At 48.2% G+C, this 19,535-nt stretch overlaps 1 protein-coding gene across 2 annotated transcripts in view; it reads left to right on the top strand.

Moving 5' to 3' along the window:
- Positions 1 to 2,565: 2,565 nt before the first annotated feature.
- The window catches only part of LOC144122047 (uncharacterized), a 214,512-nt gene continuing 197,542 nt past the window's right edge, over positions 2,566 to 19,535 (top strand). Inside the window, exon 1 of one of the 2 annotated variants that reach the window (XM_077655562.1) lies at positions 2,566 to 2,818. The gene's annotated coding sequence lies outside the window, so the exon portion shown is untranslated. The remainder of the gene's footprint in view (positions 2,819 to 19,535) is intronic. The other variant, XM_077655563.1, reaches the window with a different exon arrangement.

Here is a 19,535-nt window from a genome sequence, read left to right as displayed (position 1 = left end):
TATATTCTTGTTCGGTAGTTTGACACGAAGAAAAATTGGACGCTCAGCACAAAGATCGTAAGTGATTTAATGTCACTGAGCTTGTGAATAATTGAAGAAAATCAATCGGTATAGAGGAACCTCATATGCATCTTGCTGGAAAACTGATTGCATCTCTCACGCAGTTGGTTTCCAGTATTAGACAAATATCTAACACGACCAGTTGATTCCAGAAAATTCAATCAAAATATTTTTCACACATCAGAATGAGGTATTTTCACCTGTATGTGTTAAAGGAATCTAATAAATATCTGAAAAAAATGCTAACTCGTCTGAAGAAGCGAGAGCGAAACACACATAACAAGGCTACGCCCTGATTTCCTCGCGCCAGTTCGAATTTTTGCAGGTAAATTTCAAAACAACCAACCAGCTCAAACAGAAGTAGTCCAGGAGTCCAGGAAGTCCAAGAATGAATATTTAGTTTACCTGTCAGGGTACGATTCATGTAAACAAGAGGCCTACATTTAGAGAGTAAAGATAACACTTTATAGCCTCTTATCGATTGTGTAAATAAAGGCAGTATTTCGAATTTCTTACAGTTACTTACTAATACAAAAACACATCGTGCTGTGCTATACTCTCGATTAAGAATGCGACCATTATATTCAGGCATGCTATACTGAACACCTGCCGTTCCATACCTTGTTTTAGTTCACTTCAGTTCACCTAACTGAAGATCCGCACCAAGGGTCTCCAATTAACTGCTCTTGTTTGTGGCGCATCGCATATTTGTATGAAATGTATTTAAGAGAATTGAATTGGATGTTGGAGAAAGGAAATGGCGTAGTATCTGTCTCACTTATCGCCGGACACCTGAACCGCGTCTTAAGGGGAATGGATAAAGAAGGGAGAGATAAAAGAAAGGAAGAAAGAGCTGCCGTAGTGGAGGACTCCAGAATAATTTCGACCACCTGGGGATCTTTAACCTGCACTGACATCGCACAGCACACGGACGCCTTTGCATTTCGCCTTTATCGAAACACAGCTGCCGCGGTCGGGTTCGAACCCGCGTACTCCGGATCAATTAGCCAAGCGCCCTGTCCACTGAGCCACCGCGGCGGGTATATTTAAAAAGACGATTTAAAATTAGCAGCAGTGAACTCTGGTGTCTTGTCGGGCGCTGCATAACCATGACTACATTTACCAAAGAAATGAACAAATATCATTAAATGGTAGACCAATCATTTTCAGACAGCATCTACCACGTTTAGGTCATAGAATCACCCTATGCGTCAATCTTGCGACCTGTCTTCTTTACATATGCCTGAATAAAATTCCAACCTTTCGGTGCCATGTTAACTTGAATAAATTGATGCGCCTATTTTTTTGCTGTTGTAGCTGTCGTTGCTTCACGCAGGTCACGTTTTCTTGAAGGTATACTGGAGGCACAGCCGCTGTAAGGGGCCATCGGTTATCAAAACACATTTTTTTTTCTGGATATGATGGTCGTAATGCCCGGGTTCTTATCGGCTTTTGACAGGAGGCCGTGGTTGGCATAAATATTATCTTTATCGGAAGTAAGGCCTGTCTTTTCCATGTCATTTACTTTAGCACTAGGTTCTTAAGCGCCGTTTCTGTGGTTTCGTGACTGAAGATTCAGTTTTTGGCTGCTTCATTAATGGTGGTTTATTTGCTCCTTATAACAATCTGGCCCAGACCTTTCTGGCCCAGGCCAGGCCCAGGCTTTTTTTCATTGGTTTAGTATACTTCTCGTGCAGTGCAGCTTCGACTAGTCCTTTGCTGTGTTTTTTCCTGCATTAGATGAAGAACTTGTCCAGTATTTTCAACAGAGTTATCTGCGCTTGGAAGCGCAGGAATTTTAAGAGCATAGAGAGATGTAGCACAATTAGTGAGACATTCTCACTCCGACGCAGGCAGTGAAACTTTCGCGGCGATTCTGGATGATCTTTACTGTATCACCTTACCTGAATCGCGCATTCGTGATGCGTACTCGAACTTCTGTCTCACGAGAGCAGTATGAAGTGTATTGTTAGGGCCATTATTCGTTTAAAAATAAGTCAATAAAAAGGAGAATAAAAAGAAAGCTTCTAGAATAGCAGGCTATTTTCTTGTATCCGATTAGAGATGATAGCAGCTTTATAAAATTCTTTTTTTTTTTCATAAAGCCTATAAAAACTAAATTCTCGAAGGTATTTGTTGTAAGCGATGCGTCTATGCACGTGGAGTCGTTATATATTGAATTCACTGTTATCATTCCTGCAAACAACAATGTTACGAGCGGTTCAGGTGTTTGATTAGGGGATTTGAAATACCAGCGTTGACAATGCGCAAGAGGACATGATGCGCCAGGATATTTCAGGACTGTCAATGGCAGGATAGGAAGCTTCCAACCGCCTGGTTGACCCTTTTTTTCCGGTCCTGTCGGTTCGCTCTCTCGCCGCTACAGCTGCTTTCGGCGCGCCAGTCGCGCGTCGCGCAGCGGCCGCTGCTGCGCGGCGAAGCCCTCCGCCGCTTTCCTCCTCTCCCAGCGGCCCGCTCACGCTCGGCCGCTCCTGCCGGGCGACCGCACAAGACGGCGAGACGCCGAACTCAGCCGGCCTTGCGCGCAGCTAGCGTCGCGTTCGCTTCCAGCGCGTGCTTGCGCGTGCTCCGTTCTACATTCCAGCGTGTGCCGCTCCTTTGAGTTCTCGTGTGCCCCGTCCTTTGGCACGCCGTGCCGAGGCGTCGTGTTCGGCGAGGAATACACCCTGGATTAATCTCGACACGCCGGTGGCCAGCGCCCCGGACGACGCCTACTCGTCCCTCGGAGCTGGACCAGGTGAGCGGCCGTTTGTTTTGGTCCCCCGGGGCAACGGCGGCGAGGAGAGAAAATAATGGGTGGAGGGGAAAAGGAGGGCACCGGATCGCCGCCGGTCTGCAAGCTCTTCGCCGTGTTTTCTGCTTCACAGAGTGCGTACCAGCGCGCCGAAACATGTTTCCCGACGCCGCGCGGTGTCGGTTCCTCCTTTGGTCCGCATGTGCGAGGGCGTGCGTGCCGCTGGATCACGGCCGTTTTAACAGCAGCAGCAAACGCAACAAATTTCAAACCAGGGACCCGTAACTATACTCCGCTGGTTTGCTTTAATCTTCGTTGCAGTTTAGCAACATTGTAGGGTGGGACACTGGTGGCCGTTGTGTCTGCGAAGCGCACCTGACCTTGCGATTGCTGCTCTCATCCTGGCACCTTGGCAGCGAAGTGCCTCGTGGCAGGATTGCGTTTGTGCATATCCTGGAAGCCGGCGAGCGCTGTAGCGAGGACGTTCGCTTACCTCCCGGTCACCTGACGCCTCGTAAGGAATCGAGCGTGCTCACCTGGTTACCTCACTGCGTTCCGCTCTTTAAGAACGTGTTTTCGTGGCACCTTTCGTGTCCGTTTCTCAAACAGTAACGTGTGTTGATATTTATAACTTTTTCTCCCCTTTAATTCACTGGAGGAAGCTACTCACAGCCGGCGTTCTGTTCCATTGAGCGGTGTAAGCACATGCAATGCGCGCAAGCACCCGAGGCCGTTGTGTGCAATGCGCGTGAGTTACCTGGACGCAACAGCCTCGTGTAGCACATCACGGACGCTCGGGCTGCTGCTGTTTTATGCTCACCTTCTGTTTCGGTCGTGCACGTACGCAAACTGCGCATCGGTGTTGGCGATTTGCGTAGGGAGGACGTCCCACGTGGTGCGGAATGTGGCAACAACGACGCGTGCCACCTCGACAAATGCTCCTGCTCGCGCCATGAAGGTTGAACGCTGATTGTATTGCGCTTCACGTGATTACCGAAACATCCCGTCATCGCATCCTGAACGTTCACGTGCCTGCAGCGTACTGCCTGTGACACGTATGTGCAGCGCGTATCACTGAGGTATGTGCAGGTAGATGCTACATGAAAGGCGACAGGCACTGTGCGCGCAAGAGCGGATTTTGTTGCTTCTATACTAGAGTTTATTCCGAAACTATCCAGAGCGAAGGACAACAAACTGCGTTTTTCTGCAATTATTATGGGGTATAACTCTTGGCTGATCAAGTGTAATGTGTTCCCTGTCATATTGGAGCTACACCTATACCAATCCCTAGGAGCCCTGTGTCGTGTGATTGGCGGTGACTGCACTGGCTTTTTCTGAAAGGGTTGCTTCCACTAAGGTTACGCACGAATTAGGGGCACACCTGAATTGCGATTACGACCCGCCGTCTCTCCGTTGCTGCTTCGCTGTATCTTCGAGCATAGCCAAGTGTCACAGCTGATGATAAAACGCTGCTGCTTCAGCCCGCTGTACAAGGGGCGGGGCTATCAGCAGCTGTCAGCTTTATCCTCCACGCTCTGCCGTCGAACCCGAGGCTGTCAGGCGCTAGGAATGCGTTCGGTCTGAGCTCTGGGCCCCGCGCTCGAATCTCAGGCGGCATCTACGCAAACGCGCGCGCACAGCCGCTGCTACGATAACTTCAGAGCACCTGTTGTGTTCTCGCATTCCAGTAGCTCGATTGTGGTCGAGGCTGCTTTCTGCGTCGCGTAAAGTCGCCGATGTTTGATTTGGGCAATTTTTCCTTCGGGATATTTTTGATCTAAAATTGTAAGAGGATGTTGATAAATTTTGACAATTATCAGGCAAGTCGGGGGAATCTTTTCGACTGAACATAAAGATCACGGCCAGGGCAACGCGCAAATGAAGCTCGAAATGCACAGAAAGAAGGCAAAATTGGCATATGCCAGTACGGTAAGCCTTCGTTCCTCAATGTACGCAATTTGCTACGTGACCCTTACAGGGGCGAATTTGAGTGGGAGGCCGTCCCCCACTTCCCACATAAATCTTTTTTTTACACAGGAAAATCATGCCGAACCCCATTTTTCGGCAAAAGAAAAGTCGAATAAATACATGACTTGAATGGACCCCACCTCCCCCCCCCCCTTCCCCTACCCCAACCGCCGCCTCCAAGAATGACCATAAATCCGTCCCTCTGCTAGCACTAGCTAATTGGTAAGCGTTTCACGCGCCCCGCCTTTTCAAAACGGCTATGTAGATTTTGTGGCAAGGCTGGTACGGCGCTCAGCACAGTCTCACCGTTCAAGGTGCCCTTGTTTGATAAACTAAAGTTAATCTATGGTAGCGCTCATGCTTCGGGCGTTTTTCTGTCGGACATTGATACAAAGATAAAAAAAGGCTGTTCTGTATTGCGTCTTCTGTCGCACTTTCGTATATATGCAATGTGTACGCTATAGTCATTGGGCCGGGAGAAAATGCAGCTCTCTCCGGTGACGTGTTTCACACAGCGCCACCGCATCAGGTGATAGAATGCATGCCCTCTGCCAAGAATTTTGATCGCATTGGGGCGGTTCGAACCTTTCGCTGGCCGACTTAGCTAAGTACACTGTAAACTCAACTTTTTTTGTTTTTTTTTGCCACTTGATGAAGTTCTATTTAAGGTGTCGACCAATGCGACGAATCCACCACTTTGACAGTAAATGCGGTAACCACACACACACACACACACACACATACACACACACATATATATACACATATACACACACACATATATATACACATATACACACACACATATATATACACATATACATATATATACACACACACACATATATATACACACATATACACACACACACACACACACATATATATATATATATATATATATATATATATATATATATATATATATATATATATATATATATATATATATATATATATATATATATATATATATATATATAAATTCTCAAGCGCACTTGAGATATCGCTTGAATAATGCTTGAAAATAGGTTCTTAACGTTTCTTTTAACTCGTAGCTTTAGTGGATGGCGGCAGTTTTTTTTTTTTGTTTTTATCAGGGGTCGCCTCCGCTTTAAATATTCGCCTCAGCACAGGAAAGGAAATTCCTCGACTTTTGCCTGCATTAATCTTCACGAACTGCAACGATTAATGAAATAAAATTTTTGTTTATATATCTAGGGGTAAAATTATGGAATTTTCCAAACGTATGTAGTGTACGGCAAAGGTGCCTAAAATAGGCGCATTCGGCGAAAGTGAGGGGAATTTTCGGTTGCGCCATGGAACATGCATCACTGCGTCAAGTGACATCCAAGTGTTCATTGACCGGTGGCCATCATTAAAAGCCTTTAAAAGCTGGTTCCCATAACAGCCCACGATGTGAATTTGGAACCGTGAGCACCGTCGATTTCAGTACAAGTTTCCAGAATAGGAGCCACGTCGCAGGGCTCTTTTCTTTCATGCCTGCCATTCGAGGGCGTCCACGCAGAAAGAGAGGGAATAGGTTCGCGATGCAACGCACCCTGTAGGCACCGCGGCGCACGCGCGCCGAATAACAACGCGGGTGCGGGCCGAAACTTGCTCCCACGCCCAACTTGGAAGCGCCGCTTCAGTGGGCGTCTCTCGTATGGGGAGGAATGCGTCTCCTGCCGTGGCGGGGCGGACGCAGCATCAGCATATTTAATTTACCCCTTCCTTCTTTCTATCTGTCGTTCCTTCCTCCTGCCATTCACTCGTACCTTCTGAGCCGAAGACACTTGAGAAAGGAGGAGTAGAAATAAGTGTGATTTACTGCAAGCTTTTTTTTTTTACTGGTCTTCTATTTATCTCGCAGGCGTCATGAAGCGCTGTACGCGAACTCCGACATTTCTATTCAATCTCACTCGCAAAAGCTGTTCACTGACGCATGGTTTCGGAGTCTTTTTATGTTGAACGATTCGTCAGCGCCGTCCGATCAATGCATGCGGAGGAAGCTTGAGCGCAGGCGCAACAGATGTGCGCGGCCAGCGCCTTACTGCACCCTCGCCTTGTTTCCCGGCGCCAGCCCACATAGCACCGAAGATCAGAATAATGTTATAAAAAAATTATGCAAGTTGCAGTAACGTTATGTGTCACACTTTAATGTTACATTAACGATAAAAATTACCAGATATGTTATTTCTGAAACATTAGTTTAATATTGAGGGTAAGCATATTGTTTTAATAAAGCCTTTTAACGTTATTATAATGTTTGAATCATAACTACAAAGCACCATATCATATATACATTTTAAGCCCTGGGTCCCAGATGCTTTTCTACTCTTCTTACAATGAATATTTTTTTCAACTTGCAGTAAAACTAAACCTCTTAGATAGTGGTCGCCATAAATTGAATGCACAGCGCCATTATTTTGTCTGAAAACTTTCTCTATTATCCATTCGCCACTATCACTCGTGGGACGTCCCTCAGTAATGGTTATATAAGCTTGACTCCGTGCGGAGGTGAGTGAATACGGGTTGCGAGTTGTGCTGTATAGTGTAGCTGACGCTTCGTCCTAGTTGCTGGTTCTTGCGAAGCGTTGTAAGTCGTGTACGGCCAGGACTGGCATGCCTGCATGCTTGTGTAGGGTTGGTGCACAGTTTTCGAGAATGTCACATTATATTACGTTTATGTTGTTTACATGTTTGATTAATGTCCGGGGAAGGTTATTCTAACGTGTATACATTTAAAAAAACAGATAGAAAAAGGGGACATTAAGCACATTGAAACAACATTTGACCATAACAAATTGTAACATCGTTATGTTTCGGTGCGACCTGGGAACGCGCTACCCGACCGTTAGGTCGCTACTATGGACCGTACTGCTACTGCTTGAGTGCAGCATCAGGGTACACGGAACGGCAGCTGCTCACTGTTCGTTCGTTCATTCCCCTCCCCAACTTCCTCTGCGACGATTCGTCCACCGCGCTCTTTCTACTAAGATGGAGGAAAAGCGGTGGGCTAGGAAAGTTTTCAGATACCTGTATATAAAGAATGTTGACACGAAATGGAGAAAGCGAACTAGAAAATTCACCAGCAAATATCTGGACAGCAGTAAGGGGGCAAATCAGCAATTATCGGTTAAGAAAAAGGTTAAAGGAACAGAGAGAGCTTTGTGGAAAACAGGGATGCTGACGAAATCGGCACTGGAAACATACCGGACCTTTAAACAGGAAATTGTCAAAGAAAATATCTATGATAATTGTAGGGGAAGTTCTTTGTTGTTTGAGGCCAGGACTGGAGTTTTGCGGACTAAGACGTATAGAGTCAGGTACCAGGAGATAGACACTTTGTGCATTGCGTGCGGAGAGGAGGAGGAAACAGCTGAACACTTGATACTTTTCTGTAAAGGGCTTCACCCTACAGTGGAAGGCAGCGGGGCTGACTTACCCAAGGCATTGGGGTTTAGGGATAGTGAAGGGAAAGTGGATTTTAAGAGGTTAGAAGTAACCAAGCGAAGGTTATCTGATTGGTGGCTAAAAGCAAGACAGGAGTAAAATTTCACAAGACATGGCTAGGTGGCTTAAGCCACCGCCTGATGTAAAGGGTTCAGCCGTATCCATCCATCCATCCATCCAACCCGACCCCTCCTCGATTTTCTTTTTTTTTTCTTCCCCGAACTCATTCAGGCATCCGCCCGAACGCAGTCCATATTTTTTTTTTCGCGCTTTCATTCACTGTTCAGTTTCCCTGCTATGAAAGGAGCCGTTCATTCTCGAGACCACCGCGTTGTAATAGCCGCCCGCTTCCCCTAATGGGGCAAGACTGTTCCCGCTTCGATTTCCCCGCCCCAACTCTGGCTTAATTAGATTCCATAGCTAGGCTTCCGAAGCGCGCGGCACAAAGGTGGGCCACTTGTCGTCGCTCACATTTTGCTTCATCGCCGTGTGTCCCCCTCTTTCTATCGGAGTCTTTCTTTGTCGTCGTCGTATCCCAGGACATGTTTGGAGAATAACTAGAGAAAGGAATTAGAGAAGGCCGAGCAATTGGAGAACAAACTCGAAATGATGGCGTCCTAGTTTGGTGTAAGACAGACAAAACGTCCTTGGGCGGTGCAATGCAAGCTGTGCTCTATTAGCATGACAGAAAAAAAAGCGGGGGGGGGGGGGGGGGGGGGAGTTTAACGAGGCTATGGAAGGGAAAGAATTACGTACGGATCAGGAAATGGAAATTTTCTGGGGCTGCGAATGGCTCTGGACAGGCGTCATTGGAGACGGCTGGATAGAAAGTCTTGCATGGGTAGTTGACTTCACCGATGATGGCCACGACAGTGTCTCTGGTTATATATAGGGGTCCGACTTTTGAATTCTTATTTTTTTAAAATTCGGCGGACTTTTTTCGCTTTTATTCCAGAACGCAGGTTTAGTTTTTTTTTTTCGGCAAATTTTATTTTCAATGAATGAAACGCTGACTTTTTTTTTCGGTGATATAATGTTGCAATTCTATGTGGTCAAAAGTCACTTAAAGTCTATCTCAGTGTTTTTGTCATCCTGAGCGCTTTATTTACCGGGAATTACCGTGAAAATGGCAGTACTTGAAGATGTGCTTTTTGAATAAATTGCTATCCTCATTAAAAAGAGTAACTAAAGGTGAATGAGATAACCGGCAGCAAAAACGGATGTGGAAGTTTACTTCTAAGAACTTGGTTGACATGTTATCGTTGGGTTGTCACGCTGCCTTGAACGTGAGGCCGGGACATCACGTGGTCTGCGTGTTGATGGCAGTGATGGAACTGCCACTCAGTTGTCGCGGTAGCCAGAACGTCCGTTTTCGTGACGCTCAATGCGCGGTATCGTGCGAGTCTCCTAGATACAGTTGATTAACCTGCTTAGCCGACGAACTGCTCTAAGCAGGCGTCGATAGTGAACAAACAGTGCTTAGATTGGGTGGTGGTTCAGGTCTGCAGAGGCGTGTAAGCTAGCGCAGCAATGCCTGAAATCACACAACTGCGGTGATTATCCAACAATACAATCGTTACAGTATCGTGCCCTTGGTTTCCTTCTCTAATTAGTTCATTTTGAACATTGACTGAATTTAACTCGCATTTAACAGCCAGCTGGCCATGCTTTGCATGCTGAGAATGCGGTCCTTCTTCGGTTAAAACCAAATTTCGGAAATCGAATTCGGCGTACTTTAATCGCTTTTTTTTTCGGTTTAAACCGAAAAGTCCGATCCCTAATTGCATACAACCTGTTGTTCAAAAGTCTCCGGGGAGCACAGTTTGATTTTCGGCCAGCCATGTAGGGGAGCTCTTGTGTAATCCCTGAGGCTCCAAATAGGCGTAAGGTGGGAGCAGCCTTTGCCCTCGCATTTCAATAGGTTTTAGTTTCCCGTGGTGCAGCACGTGCTACGCTAAGTGGCTGAGAAACAAACTATATGTAAACTGAAGACTTTTGAGAAATAGGTTGTATCTTCATTTTCTCCATTTTTCTTTTTCCGTGTTTCGGCCCTGCGGGCGCGCGCACAGCGGGTCCGCAGATATGTAGGGAACAGTGCACATTAAAGGGGCTTCATCGCTTCGCTGCCGCTTATGTACGCGTTGCACGCTTCACGGTCAAGCGTACGTATACTGCGCGGCACTTGGTTTGCCAACTTCTTTGCGGCGCGGATTTTCGTCTGCGCACTTCTTTGGATGCTAGATGCGCATGCAACCATCCGAAGCCTGCACTGCTGCGTGCCTTATCCTTCTCAGTGTTTCTTAGGTGTGTGTGAAGATTCTCAGACTTTCAATTCCCGCTACTCTTTGCACAGGTTTCGCCTTTTTGTTGGCTACTTATACACATACTGCATTCTAACAAATTGGGCGCCCGCGCAGCGAGCAGTCTGCACGGTCTGAAAACACCGAGTCTCGAAGCAGTCGTCGGCATTTCCCAGCATGCTCGCGTACTGCTTCAAGGTGACTGACTGCGGTCTTGATTTAAAAAACTCCGCGCGAGGCGGCTGTGTTCCCGACCGCGTCGAAGTGAACATGCGGTGTGTGCGCTCATGCCAATTTCGGCAGCTGGCGATATGCGCCGCAGACGTGGCGAATAGTATTGCGCGCTTTGTTTTCTTTTCAAAACATGCTTTTCTGAACGGCGAGAACCGTGCTACGTAATTGAAGTGCAAAGTGCACGACACAACCCTTCCCTGCACCGATCGTTATTTCGATTTCAAGAATATATTTTTTTCCCAACCAAATGGTAAATTGAGGCCTGAAGAAAGCCAGTTCGTTAGTTTTCTTACGCAGACTAATAGAACACGTGTACATAAATGTACGTTAATCCTAGTTTAAAAATGAAAAAAAAAAGACATATTTCATACGAAGTGCCACAGTGGTTTGGAAATTTTCCACATCGCAATGCAAGAATTTGTGAGATAAACAGGGAACGAATGGTGGAGTTGCTATCTGGTTCGAAGTTGCATATATGAGGCCAGGAGTTAAGACAAAAGTACTATTACTTATTACTGGTGGCAAAATCTGTTTGTATGAAAATGCGGAAGATATGATACCAGGCTCGCTGTTTCGAGGAAATCATGTATTTGCGATATGAAAAGGTGCTGAACTCGCGTGGTCTAGACGTGTAGCGCACTGTCATAAAAAGCTTCGAGTTAGATTATGTTCACAATTGTGTACATAGCGCTCTAGAAGGTTACATGCCAGCAGCATGTGTTTTTCCTTGTTTATATTTTGCTTCTGCCTGTACCAGTCGTGCGCCAATCAGTGCTTCTTTTAATGTGGGCATGGTAGCTATCACAGCACGATTGACGGCGGCACAGAGAGCGCGAACCGAGAAACGGAACTTTGACTGCATGGCCACACTTCTTTATTTTTTTCTCCCCTGCTCATTGCACTGTAGGACTGCGTTGCAGTATGCCCGAGCGCATGCAAGGACCCTCTCTCGTGCAAGCGCATGAAGTCACGCACGGAGCGGCTTGGGGGCACAGGATACAACGAAATGCGGATATATAACGAAAGCACCGCAATCCCCTCTGCCAACGCTTTCTTGAAAGGCCTTCGGCTGTAACCGGACGCACTTCTGTGCTCCGCAGCAACATTTACAACGCCGAGCCTTGTGACTGTCATTGTTGCAGCGCTCTCCGTTCGTATTTCAGCGCGTCGTGCGAGAACGTGGTCAGCAACTGCAACGTCTCGTACAGCAGTCATAATGCAACAACTCACGAACTCCTCATTGCCCCTCTTTGAGCATGCTTGAAAAGCTCACGCCTTAGATTAGTTTAGAAGTCGCCTTCTCCTATTCCGTAGCGTTGTGTCCGTCTCTGATGCTTGCTTCCCGGAATGGGACGCGGAGCAACATCTACGTGGCTCAGTTGCCCTGGCTTGGCGGCCAATAGGCCAGTAACCTGCGTTACGTGTAAATCGGGCGCTAGCAGAGGTCATTCGGCGAGAGGCCATGAAGAGGAGCAACTTAGCCTGCATAATGCGAGGCCGTCTAAGAAGCGGCTCCACCAAAGAAAGCGGGCCCCTTTCGCGCGACACCCCGCAGTCGCTGCGGGCGTCGGCCCCTGCGAATGTGCCCGCCAGCGTGTGCTTGCGCCACCGTTGCCAACGGCGGCGACGCCGATGTATCGATATTACACGAGGGAGCAGGGTGCGAGTGGGCGACTTCGGACCGGACGACCGCTCCCGGGAGGGGGCCGCCGCTTTCTGGGTCGGCCCCGGAGCTGACCTCTCGCTTGAGGGTGCAGTCAAGTGCCGAAGCTTCGCGCTCAGTGAAGGTAGGCCGTGGGGTACATTGCTCCCGTAAACGCTGACTCTAGAATATTATAGTACCCAATCTCGGCCCCGAAGCCGATGAACCATTCCACCTTGCCTTGCCTGTGTGCGTGCATATCTGAGCCTCGCATGGAACGCGAACAGGATAACTGCGACGCGAAAACAACACAAAAGCGATGCCTGCCGGAGAAACACGGGTACGGGGCTCATTAGCACTTCCACTCTTCGCGCAGTCGAAGTGAAATCAGGTGTCCTCCTCCTCCTTAGTTTTTCCCTCAATTAAGTTCTCGTTTCAGTGTTCCCGGCGCAGGTTTCTCGTTGCACTTTCATTCGGCGCTAGGAGTACATGCGGGACCTTCAGAATTTCGCGACAGCATGAGCAATTGCGTTGCGACACTTTATGCTGCGGCGATGCGGTGACCTTTCTTGTTCGGAAAGAATTTCCCCGGTACAGGTGGCGTCCTCGTTGGCATTTCAGTCGTATAGTACAGGCAGTAGCGTGAAGCTCTGGAGTTGACAGGCTGGCCGTGTCACCTGTGTGGGCTCCACTGCCCCGAGGGTAATGTGAGCCTGGCAGTGGGCCCTCTCAGTGGCGTCCTTTATTTCTGAGGTCACGTTATTTCTAAGGTGAGGAGACGTGATATAGTCTGACTTGGAAATGGCTGGTCTCATGGGAGCTGCGATGCATCTATCACTGTGGCTTATTCGACTCCAAGTCTTTTCCTGCATTTCTTTATCGAACGTATTTAGCAGTTCGATTTCCTGGTTACCCACTTCTGTAATGTTGCCTCATTGAAGCCTCGCACGAACAGCCATCCGCTTGCCATTAGAGTTCTACTCTGTCAGTCAACCAACCAGCCGACCAGTGAATGAATTAATCGGTCAGTCCACCGGTCAATTAGCCAGTCAATTACTCAGTCAGTCAATACCCGGCAATTCTGGACAAAAGAATTGTTCAAGGAGAAATAATTTACTAATGCAACTTTTTCATACCTTGTAAAGTTTCACTATAACAATCAATATATCCGCAGATCTCCTCTCAGCAGGCTTGCATTTTTTTGCTATTAACGTTTTCGCTAGCGTTAGAAACGGCCCCTATTGGTTTTCTATGGCAGCCTTACGTGCTCGATGCGAGCGATGGAAACACTTTAAAAGAAAGATTTTGCCAGGCATCGGAAGAATGGACCATTCCCTTCAATATTTCTATAACAGTACCTTTCAATAGTCGATATTCAAATATTTGTTCATTAATAATTGACATGACTCGGTCGATCAGTTGGTCAATCAGTCAAGCACTCAAATCTTTATTCAAACATCCGAGGTGCTGATGGCCGTGGAAACTTCCTCTCCAGACGCAAGTATGCACTTCTGCACATTGGACCGCGGTATGGTTCTGGCCTCTCAGACTGGGAAGTAGACAATTAGGGATGTCGACATTGTGTTAGCTTGTGAACGTGTGGCGAGCACAGCGTTTCAAATTTCACAGCAGCTCTACCAGGGCAAAAGTTGTTGGCGTAAAAAACCCATTGCAAGTCTTACTTGTACTTGCTTCCCCCTTCTGTATTGAGAATTCGCTGTTTGGTGTCAGTGATGCGACCTCTACGAGGAGCTGCCGCGGTGGCTTAGTGGTTATGGCGCTCGGCTGCTGACCCGAAAGACCGGGGTTCGATCTCGGCCGCGGCGCTCGAATTTCGATGGAGACGAAATTCTAGAGGCCCGTGTATACTGTGCGATGTCAGTGCACGTTAAAGAACACCAGGCGGTCGAAATTTCCGGAGCCCTTCACTACGGCCCCCATCATAGCCCGAGTCGCTTTGGGACGTTCAGCCCCCCCCCCCCCCCACCCCCAAATATAAATAAAAAAAGCGACGTGAGCTGCCCACGGGGTGTTCGCCGGTGCAGCTGTCTGAACGTCTTCGAATTGGGAACGGGGCAGAGTAGGCGTGCAGAGCTCGGCCTTTGCTTCTCCAGCCGCTCCGATCACGAGAGCAGAGTGTCATGACCGTGACGCAGCGAAGTGACTCAGAAACCGAGCTGCAAAACGGTTGCGAGGGCAGCTGTGTGGGGCTACAACAGCGGCGAGAACCGACGCAGCTTCAGGGCCCAGATGATGCGGCGTAGCGCTGCTGGAAACGAGCTAGGTCGCGTGTTCGGTACCCGGTGGGCGCGACCACATTTAGTCAGAGTGGAATAGAAATGACGTCTTATGTTATTTTGGTGCTAGTCGAGAAATAGCCTTCCAGCGTGCTCCCCTTTTCGTTCGTACATGGTGTAGTTCTGCGATTCTTTTTTTTTTTTTCGCTAACAGCAGGGCTTATGGCCGGATCGAAAGTAGGCCTCAGTGCGAGAGAACGGCTGTCGCTACTTTTCGCGTTGTTTTTTTTTCTTTTATGCCTGTCTGCACACTTTAGTTGGAACGTGGGACATTAGCGCAACAAACTGGAGCATCCTTTCGGCTATCGCAGAGACCTGGCAGGCGTAGCAACTCGCTGATTTTTAACCCTCAGTATGTGCTTCCTAGCTCCCTGATATATTTCGCGGCTTCATTTTTCCCTCGTCTTTATCATTCCAAGCAGGGGCTGAAGCAGCCACAGAATGGGCAAGCGCCCAGGAATATAAAGGCAGCGTTTCATGAATTGAGAACATTTGTCGTAGAAGTCTGTCTGCGCGGAGATGCTCGTTGTGCCAAACAGATTAGGTGCAATGCCTTAGGCTGCATGCGTACTTCCCTGCACGTGCTAGGCATACGTCGCACAAGTGAAAGTGGCGATAAGAAGTTACTCCCAAAGCCTGCGCCGCGCCTAACAGGAACTCAAATCAGGCCGGCGTTTTTCAGTTTTTCTATGCACGGCTGTGAAGTACGCAGGAGCAGAGACGTTGGCGACTTCGGATACGGCGACCATTTGGTTCGTATTGCGGGGACGGCATTCGCGCTTTCAACATTAGTGGCCGTTGGCTGCAGAAAAAAAAAAAGAAAATTCTTAGCACGACTTTAGTTTCCTTTCTGTCGATGTTTTCGTGAGTGAAGTACGGGTAGAGCGTCCGACTCAAGCTGTTCTCCTCGAGAACACATGTACACGTGACAATGTCACAATGGCGCGAATACTACTTTATGAAGTCTGCTTGCGTGGCCTGCCCGTCGTTCGCGTGACTGACAGTCGAAATTCTAAGTAGGAAGCAGAGTCGAGGTAGCGGCGGCTCGCAAGGCCTCACGTATGTAGTGCGGGAAGCACAGAAATACAGCGAAGGCAGCGGAGTTAAAAGCGTCCGTTTCCGTATTAAGGGCGACCTGCCGCCCTCGCCAGACACCTGTTGCCTAACCAAAACTAGGCTGACGAGACTGTCGTGTTCAGAGGCCGTGACGGCACAATGCAGCACGATTGCTATAATTACCCGCCGCGCTAGTTCAGAATCTGTAACGTCCTGATACTGAACACGAAGTCTTGGGTTCGGTCTCGGCCTCTGCGAGCTCATTTCGATGGAGGCGAGATGCAAAAACTTTCGTGCGTTGAGCTTTCGACGCAACGCCCGTAAGCCGTTCGCTATGATTAGGCGCGTAAAGATTCGCTAAGTACCGTGTCGCCGGCAGCGGCCGAGGGCGCAATGCAATTTCGATTCGCCTCCGGCAAGCATATTATGGCAGCGACACGTACAGCTTACCAGTCCGCGATACGTTTCTCCTCGTTGGATTAGCGAAGGTCGGGAGTGTGAAGGAAGCGGGTGTTGGAGAGAGAAACACTTTATTTGGTTGAAAATTAAGGCATGGCTTGCAACGACGGTTTTGCAGGCTGGTGCAGTACTGGAATTGGTTTTAGGCGCCGAAAAACAGCGCAGTTAGTTAGCGCTCTGTCCTGTGAACTTAGTTCCTTCCTGTGCTGTTTTTCTGCGCTTGAGGCAATTCCCGTAAGGATCTCTGTCCGCAACCTTTCGCACCTCAGAGCCAGATGAAATTAGTGGTCGTCCGCGTCAGGGTTCGATCCCGCGTGGGTTTCGTGTTCAACAAAGCGCCCTTGACAGAATCGAGCGAATTAATACGCTGCCTGTGAGATGCTACTGGTGAAAATTAATGAGTTGTATTGTTTATGCCACTGAGTCTTCTTCGGTTACCGTTACGAACATTACACGCACTTATTATTTGTGCCGCCCCGTTCTATTTATTTCTGAAGACGAGTGGCGACCAACGTATGCACAGGCTTCGTGAAAAGTATTAAGCCCAGGGGCCTTGCTTCGGGGGCATTGAAGGGCAGAGGAACTATTGCTCTCACCTCTGAAAACCAGGAACGAGGGCCCCACTACATGGCTTACAAACCCTTTTGTCTCTAAACTTTCGATGAAGACTACTTGCACGGCTGTTTGTACTTTGTGACTCCGCGTTCCTCGCTGATTAATTTTGCCCTTGTACGGTCTTATTTCTCAGGCAAGGAACACAATGGTCATTCTTCCACTGAGCATAAGGGGGGGGGGGGGGGGGCACTCGGAGGCAACGCGCACCACAGCGCGCGTTCAAAACCCCACCGTCACATATATCTACGCCAATTATTTCCTCGCCTCGTGTGCCCACACTTTCCGCGAGCTGCGCGATTTTTTCCTTAATCATCGCTTCGTTGCCCTTTATTTTTCCAGCAGAGATCATTAGTGTGTTGGGCTTTCTTTTCTTTCTGTCTAGGCACAAGTGTCTCCTTTTCTGTTTTTTACATGTTTCCTTCGTTTCGATTCTTCCTATTGTGTTTCTTTTCACTTTTTTCGTGGTCGAGCATTTTTTGTGAGCACGCGCGCCGACGCCGTTATTCTCTGTACACGAGTCCCTGCGATTGAAGAAGCGCAGCACCCCGAAAAGCGAGAGCACAGACAACCATTATATAAGAAAAGGAGCCGCGGGCGCTCTGTTCTCATGCGCGGCCCTCGCACCAGCGTCATTAACGGCGAACGAAAACGCTTATTTTTTTCCCATCTCCTCGTATCTTCCATTCTCGCCAAGCAGCATCCTAGTTTTCTAAGAATATGGTCAAGCCTAATGGTCCGCCCGAGACAGACAGCAGAGAGAGAGGGGGGGGGGGGGGAAGAAAGTGGGGAGCCGTATTCTCTGAAGTCGGCAGAAAACTTTTTCTCCAAGCTTAACGGCCCGAGCTGCGCTTTGGCTAGTCCGGATTCATCTTGATTTTGTTGTTTCTCAGTCGTTATTCTAGCACGCGTTCACTGCGCCATGTTGTACGTGCGTATTTTTGGCACTCCTCGAGCGCGTGTCGTTGCTTAAGAAAGAGGAGAAAAATGGTGGCACTGCACTTTTACGTCGCTGGGTCGACAGCCTGTAGCGTTGCGTTGCGCGGCGCTTGTCAAAACACGCGCTTTCTCGGCTCGCGGCCTAGATACGTGGTATAATATGCAGCGAGACGAGTACTGCTCACGCGGCTGGCGGACCGAACCCGTTACGAGGCTTTGTTGGAACTGGACGTCGCGACTGTCACAACCAGCGCCGTCGTGTCTCGCGCTTGCGTTCAGAGGGAGCTTGCCTTGGGGACAACTTAGAAAGACACGCTTTAGGATAGCCAGAGCGGTTCACGAACGAAATGGTCCCGGAATATGTTTTGCTCGCCTGTTTTCCTCTTCGGAATGGCGCGTGCAACAGCATAAACGGATCACGTCCGGGAATTCTGCAGCGCCCGGCGAAAATTTATGAATAGAACTTCTCCCATCGATCGGTTTGGCTTGAACATCCGAACGATGGTTAAGACGTTAGAGTTTAGTTCAGGTCACCTAAGGCACAAAAATAATATAACGATGTATCCGCTGTAGTGTCCCATTAATGCCCTACACTTTTATTCTGCAGCATGACAACGAATGAAGAGGCAGTTGTCATTTCGCGTTTTACGCGTCACGTGACTTTACCTAAACGTTGATGCGATAGCAACCGTTTGCTGCAATAGAAAATGAATCGTCTTGTGAAAGTCAACTAAATTGCATAACATTTGCCGGGCTTACGCAGGTTCCACTTCGCGATTTGTGTTTGCTACTGTGTTCCTTATCGTACAATGAAAAAAAAACGCAACAAAAAATTAGTTTCTTATCCTTTAATGATTGGGAAACTGTAATCTTCCGCCTTTAGTTCAACGGTAGTGGCGTTCGACTGCCGAGCCCTTATAGGTCATGAGTTCGGCCCTGACACAGCGGCTGCATTTGGAGGAGCTGAGGCCCAACAACGTCTAGATCCGCCCGCGTTGCTGTTGGCTCAGCCTGAGTTTCTATAGTCATTTCAGGCCCATGGACACATTATCAGGGATGCTGTAATTTGTTAGTGCAGTTATCGATCTTCGAGGTCGTCTGCAACAGTATCTAGCATGAAAGCATCAGAAAATGAGATACCTAATTTCGAGAGCATAACCAAACATATGTGCCTGTTGGACTTTATTGGTGAAACTGCACGTCAGCGGTCTTCCAGCGTGCAAGGGATCTCGAACGCTATCCGGGAAGTCCTCAAGTGTGCGTCCTTCTGATGACAGGCCTCTTTCTGAGCGTTTTTTCAAACTAGCAAGACAGGCTTGTTTCGTAAAACCTGACAAGCCCATGGTCTGAGCCGCAGCACGTACATGTTTCCCGTATGGTTCAAAAGAGATTTTTTGCGCACCTACACATTTATGTTCACAGGGCTGGAAATGGATATGGTAAGCGAATTGCTAGGGCAGCCTTTGCTAGGGTAGAAACGTTCCTACGGCAGGCGTGGTATTGTATCACTTCGGTGTTTTAGTGTTTGTGCAATGACGAGTTTAGTTGAGCATACGGAAGGAAAGGAAGCTGCTAGAAAGACAGGGATCATTTTAAATGCGTCCGACTTGCCCCCAATGTCTCGCTCTTCGCAGTAACGGCATAAAACTATTACATTAAGAAAAAGAGACTAGTTTAGGGTATGAGAAATTCAACATGGCGCAGGGTCGAAGCAAGCTCTTTCTGTTGGCGGCCACCCAGTCTTGTCGGCCTCATTC

This window comes from Amblyomma americanum, chromosome 2 (genome assembly GCF_052857255.1).
Source record: "Amblyomma americanum isolate KBUSLIRL-KWMA chromosome 2, ASM5285725v1, whole genome shotgun sequence".
NCBI lineage: Eukaryota > Metazoa > Arthropoda > Arachnida > Ixodida > Ixodidae > Amblyomma > Amblyomma americanum.
The sequence above is the reverse complement of the archived record's forward strand: the minus strand, read 5'-3'. Positions and strand labels throughout refer to the sequence as shown.